Source organism: Chironomus tepperi, unplaced genomic scaffold (assembly GCF_022539635.2).
Source record: "Chironomus tepperi strain 1889 unplaced genomic scaffold, CSIRO-AGI_Ctep_v1 contig_57, whole genome shotgun sequence".
Taxonomy (NCBI): Eukaryota; Metazoa; Arthropoda; class Insecta; order Diptera; family Chironomidae; genus Chironomus; species Chironomus tepperi.
The window spans coordinates 1-6,554 of NW_027226179.1; the positions used below are offsets into that span (position 1 = coordinate 1).

At 32.5% G+C, this 6,554-nt stretch overlaps 1 pseudogene; it reads right to left on the reverse strand.

Annotated features, from left to right (window-relative positions):
• Positions 1–6: 6 nt before the first annotated feature.
• On the reverse strand, positions 7–650 carry LOC139100011 (triosephosphate isomerase-like; annotated as a pseudogene).
• Positions 651–6,554: the final 5,904 nt, after the last annotated feature.

A 6,554-nucleotide genomic window follows, 5' to 3' on the forward strand; every position in this document is an offset into this window, starting at 1 on the left:
AATAGCTTTGTTTGACGGGCTTATACAGCTTCAGTTTGACCAGCTTCACGTTCTTGGAGAGTTTCACCAATACGACAATGACTTTCAAGCCTTCTGAAAGGGCAAATGCGGCTTTTTCGGCAATAAGCTCGTCAGATTCGCCGAAAATTTGTCTTCTTTCTGAATGTCCAATGATAACCCAGTCAGCACCAGCATCCTTCAACATTGATGGTGCCAATTCGGTGAATGCTCCTGATTTGACCTTGTATGCGTTCTAAATTTGACCATTGGAGTTGGCATTAATACAAAATGTCTATTTTTAGATTCTAGTATTTCATAATTATTACCTGGCCGGCAACTCCGATTGATGCTGGGAGTAAGTCACGAGCAAATGAAATGTAAACAGCTGGACATCCAACAACAACCTAAAGATCCATTAAGGATACAGAAAAAAAAACAAAATGTCGATTAATTTTCATTGTAAGAAAAATCAATAGATTACATAAAATGATAGAAAAGTAGGACATAATTATATACTTACTTCAACGTTTGGATCTAATGGGCCAGCAGAAGGGAGCTTTGCATAAATCATAGTGAGGCTTTTGTGCCCATTCATTTTCCAGTTTCCTCAACTTTACACAAAATTTGCGACCCATTTTTACTCCTTTTTTCTATTTATAAATAGATAAATTCACAATTAGATCCTTTATTGATGTCTTATTAATATTTTTCAAGTGTATTATTTGAGAATTAGACAGAAATAAATAGATAAATTAAAATTTTTAACTTACCGGACACTCCAAAGAAGAATAAATTTGACCTTTTGGGAGATTTTTTTTCAATGACAGGGGCACGGTTTTACAAATTGATAATCTCAGTATGTATTTTTGAATTAATTCTTGGGAATTCTGTAGGAACTGAAGATTATAACGCATTAGATTTAATAAATTTGTGAATTAAACGATTATTTTAAATTTTTTCGAATTGTTTACTAATTTAATCAGCGTCATTAAATCAGTCACAAAAAAATTACATAAAATTAGCAAAATTCAAATTTTAAGACGTTATCTCAGTAATTTTCTATTTTCATTATTTAACTTGTTGAACAGCTTAATTAAACTATATTAAACCATTATAAGACATTTAAAGTGCTAACATACAACCTCTTCAATTAAATGAGACGGAAATGCTCTCTAAAAACCACAATTTGTATAAAAGTATGCTAACAAAATTACATCATCTCGGTTTGTTTACAAAACATTGCACAAAAACATTTTCTTTCCAATATTTCATAATTATGGATTTTATCTGTGATTATTGCAGTTTAGGATTTAAAGGACGGGGATATTTGATGCAGCACATGAAGCAAAGCACCAGACGTTTTCCTGCAAAAACTTTTGATGCTCAATTTAGACAAAAAAGAAATTTATTCAATCATCTTCGGAATCATTTCGAGAAGTACATTTTGTGAATATTGTTCGCTTCAGTTTAACTATGACAAACTACAGCAACACATTATAAATGTACGTCGACTTACATAAAAGAGAGTATACATATGAATGCAGATTCTGTGAAAGGAAATTCCCAAGTGCAATATTCCGGAATTGTCACGAAAAGGATGTTCATAAAGGAAGAGACGACAGTCCATTCAAATGTCCTACGCACTCAGTGACATATCTAAAGAAAGATCAATTACGAGTTCATAATCTTGAGAATCATCACAAAGGATCAATTTTCTTCTGTCCATACAAAGAATGCGATCGATACTTCAAAAATGCTCAAATTACTTAAAATTCACGAACAAGTTCATGGACCAGCTTTATATCCAATGTTCTGTAAGTATCATCTACTTAGTTTTTAGTAGTTTAATAACAATTCTCTAAATATTTCTAGCAATGCGGAAGAAAAATTCAAGCAATCATCAAATTACTCAAAGCACAAGAAAAAGATGCAAAGGAATGGTCGTATCGAAAGAATATACTGAAGAAGAATTAGAACAGATGACATTAGTAGCAAGGAATCAATTTGATGAATTAGGTGGTAAAATCAATGCCGATTTAAACTTACATAAAAAGGAAATGTTATTTAATGATGACGATATCGATGAGCAGAAGTATTGTGCAAGAAGATAGAAAAAGGAGGACAGGAAGAATATTCTTGATATTAGGAACGAGAATTCTGTCATGGACGTTGATCGTCCTTTAGCAACAATTCTAATCTGTGAAATATGCGCTACACAGTTCGAAAGTAAAGAGAATTTCGAAAGCATGAAAGGATATGCAAAACCGAAACACAGAAGAAATAGCAAAAAGTATCAAATGAAAAATATCACTCCAAAATCAACCGAAGTCATCAAATGCCCAGAATTGAATTGCCAGCCTAACATTTAAGAAACCAAATCAATCTAAAGAAACATTGTTCATGTCCATCTTAATGAAAGACTTTTTTCAATTGGTAAATGTGCAAAATTCTTCAAAACAAAATACCATTTTTAGCACCACCTAAAAACTCATGGAATTCCACAAAAAATGCCCAATTTGTTCTTTGTTCTTACCAAATATCGAAGACCACATCAAAAGGCATGACCAGAAGCCTAAACAAGATCCTTTTAAATGTTCACAATGTGGTCGACAATGCGCTACAAAGCAAGCACTTCAGGAACACATTCAAAGGATTCTGAAAAAGCTTTTAGACAAGATTTATACGTGTACAGTTGTAATGAAAATTTTATTAGAATTCAGACCTTCGGAGGCATTCATTTTTGCATTATCAGGGAAAGTTTATTCATGTGTTCATCCAAGGATGCTCGAAATGTTTAAAGCGAGCTACAAATTACAACTTCATCGGTGGCCATAACGAAAATATTGAAAGCCATTTAAATGTGACCGTCAGCAATAAAAAATACTTGCGTCAGACTACTTTGTATAAACATGGAAGCTGCATCTGAAGAGCTAATAAAATCAAAATCTAGACAAATCAAGCACAAAAGAAGCATTTAATAAATAAATTAGGTTCACTGGATTCGTTCAAATATTTAGATCTGCAACCTTGGAAGAGCTTTAAAGTACAGTCGAAAACCGCAGTTCTGCGAATCTTAAACGCAGGAAACGCAAGAATTGGGTACTTTATTGAGCAATTTTACAAATAAAATAGATCTGTAAATCACTCCTTTAGAAAATGCGCTTTCTCTTGTCCTGAATGTCCTTTTAAAAAGTTTCCGTAGAGCAGTTGAATCCGTGATAAGTGATGAAGGCTTCAGAAATTTAACAAATCTAAAAAATATTAAATTGAATGGATTTGCAGTTTTGTCACAAATATTAATATTGATTTTAATAAAGTTGAATTGTATTAAAAATTTGTTCACAATTATGATGAAGAATCTCATAAAGAATTTCATACAAAATTTAACGAACAATTTGAAAAGTTCATCGTGGTGAGCAAAAAGAGCTTTTTAGCACAAAATTCAAAAATATTCGTTAAAGTAGAAAATATTTTAGAAACAAAGTAGAAAAATTATTTTGAGTTATTGCAAAGATTTAACCAAGAAAGCGAATTTTAATCTGATGTTCTATAATTCTAGATATTCTTAATACTCTGAAGCTTATTAAACGAATTTTTTCAAAGTACAAGGCAACCTTCAATAAACTTTACAAGCTAGCAATCACAAACTATCCCGGAAAGTAACCAATTTAAGAAACAGTAAACAAAATAACTCATGATACCAACTACCAACTAAATCTTCTTCCAAAATTTATCGATAAAAGATCAAAAGATAAACAGAAGACCTTGAAACAAGCAAAAAAAGCACAAAACAACAAGAAGGAATCTCATAAACACTTTTCAAAAGAAATAACAAAAAACTTGTCATGAACATAAAAAGAAAGTAAAAAGCAGAGAATATCTCTTTAAGATAAGCGTTATTGCTACATAAGTACAGATTTAATAGATTTTGAATAATAATAACATCCAATATCATCATTATTATCTAACTTTAAGTTAAAGCTCATAAAGTATTCATTCATTCATATAAAAATATTCTTATTTGTTCGCTTTTTAGCTTAGAATTTTTGGGGGAAGATGGTGGAGTGATTTTGGATTGTCGGAGCTATTAGAAGACTAATTTTGGTAAATTTAGACAAGCTATTTTAGTATTGTCCAAACTGCATGTCGCACCAATTTGTAGAAATATCATGAACCGCATGCATTGTGCGGATTTTGGCAAGGAACGGACACTCCAGTGGTACAGTACTACTTACTTATATGAAAGTACAGTAAGTATTGTACTGTGCCTGTACTTTCATATAAATTAAACAAGTATAGTAAGTAGGATTTGGTCAAGGCTTACCTCGAAGGTGTACTATGGGGGAAGAGTGAGTTTGGACAACATTGATTTTTTGGCTGATTTATCACAAGATGCCAATTCTGTATTTAAGAATTAGATAGGCGACCTGCATTTTGGGGTTGTTTCTTAAAGTTCGTCCAAAGCTACAGGACTGGCAATTATTAACTAAACCATAAACTCACTTGAACAGGAAGTTACTTTGCCATAAGAAAGAGGTCAATAAACGCTCTGAATATCTGCAATCAGTTGACGGCAGCCAGCGATAGAGCCAGTCCAGGAACCAACGAAGGGAGGCCATGGATCACACTTGATCTCTGTACCACTTAACGAATTAAGTAAGTAAATATATCTACACTACTGTATGGTTCAAACCCGTTAAAATTCGCTCCAAACTCAGCCTCTAAATGACTCATCTCTAACTAATTCTACTGAATTTTTCTCATTGTGAAAATTTGAACATCAAACACACAAAGAAAAAGGAAAATGTTTTTTGAAAGGAATATTGCTTCTTTTTTTTCTAGGGCATAAAAAGAGCTCAGACGGAAAAAATGAGCGATGATAAAAGAATTCAACAAACGACATAAACTTTTTTTTTATCTTTTTTCTCTTTTGCTTCTTCTTTTCTGCCTCTGTCTCATCATATACGTACATAATATTTGCTATGATGATGAAAAAAGCAAAAAATCTTTATCACAGATAATTTTACGTTGTCATAATGGGACACATAAAAATTCCCAAATTCCATTGACAAAGATGCTGTAATACATTCGAATTACGAGAAAATGAGATGTGAAAAAAATTTGCATTAATTAAGAAGAATTATGTCAATAATAACAAACCATGTGATGGCAGGTAAAAAAATATTCGCACGTTTCACTGGAGAGAAAAAATGAGTACGCAAGTTTAGGATTTTTGGGATGCTTTGGGGAATAATGGTTGAGACAATATCATATTGATTGCATTCAATATACTTTTGGTACACTATTTTGAAGCAATTATGAAAATCTTCATTCAAAGTTTGTTGGAATTGGTAATTGGCAAAGGTCAGTCAGCTATAGATGCCCGGAGTGGAGGGACTGGGTTCTTGGATGATCTGTACTGATAGGATAGTAAATAATCAAGGTTAATTATTGATTTGACAAAAAATATATAATTTCAAAATCGGATCCCAGTAGGACTCATGAACACACGTCCTACGGTTTCTAATTCCATCCGCTACTAGAGCTGACAGGTTTTCGTCTAAATGGCAAGTACAACATACCAATCATAGATATTTTGTATCCTTCTTTGTTACTGCACTTCCAATGTTCTACCGTTGAGAAGGCCATTATAGGAATCAATTCCCAACATTAGTTCCAGAATTGGGCGTTGCAGTTAGTCGTTTTAGACGTCAACATGAGCTGTCATGGTGCCATTTGGGGTTTCTGAAAAACGGCATTTTTTAAAAAACGGCCGTTTCCGTTTTTTTTTCTGAAAAACAGCCGTTAACGGGCCCGTTTTTTTTAATGTGAAACAATACGTTTTCATTCAAATTGAAGTCCTTTTTGATTTGCCAAGATGTACATGAAAAATTTACTTCTAAAAGTATGCCGCAGGCCAAAAAATTGACGAATATTAATTTTTCTTAGTTTAGAGTATATTATTTAAAAATTTTTTTTTGAGTCGAAAAATTAATAAAATTTTGAAAATTTTCCAAAAAAAAATTCTGGGAAAAAGTCATATCAAAAAACGGTAAAACGGCTAGCAAAAAACGGCCAATTTCCGTTTTTTTTTTTTTTTTAAAAAACGGCCCGTTTTCCGTTTTCGTTAACGGCATCAGAAACCCTAGTGCCATTAGAGATCTTTCATGATATTTCTACGTTTTTACATCAAGATGACGACATAACGGTGCACTAATGACTATATTTTACTCCTTGACCTTAACAGTCATTTAATTTTCATCCTAAATGCATAAACACTTTAGAAAATAGCAATCCCATCCCATGACATCGACAAAACATCATCATCAACTCTATCAACTCAAAAATTCCATCGAAACATCGGAGCAATTTGACATGAAGGAATTAAAAAAATGAGCCAAGTCATTGAATTTTTTTTTACCATCCCTCTCGTGTGTTTGCATGGCGTGGAGAAAGTTCATCGATGCTGAAAAATAATTATTTTTTTGAATGCAAATTATGTCATTCTTTTTTTTTTTTTTTGGTTGCCTCTCCATCTCGTCCTCCACATGGCA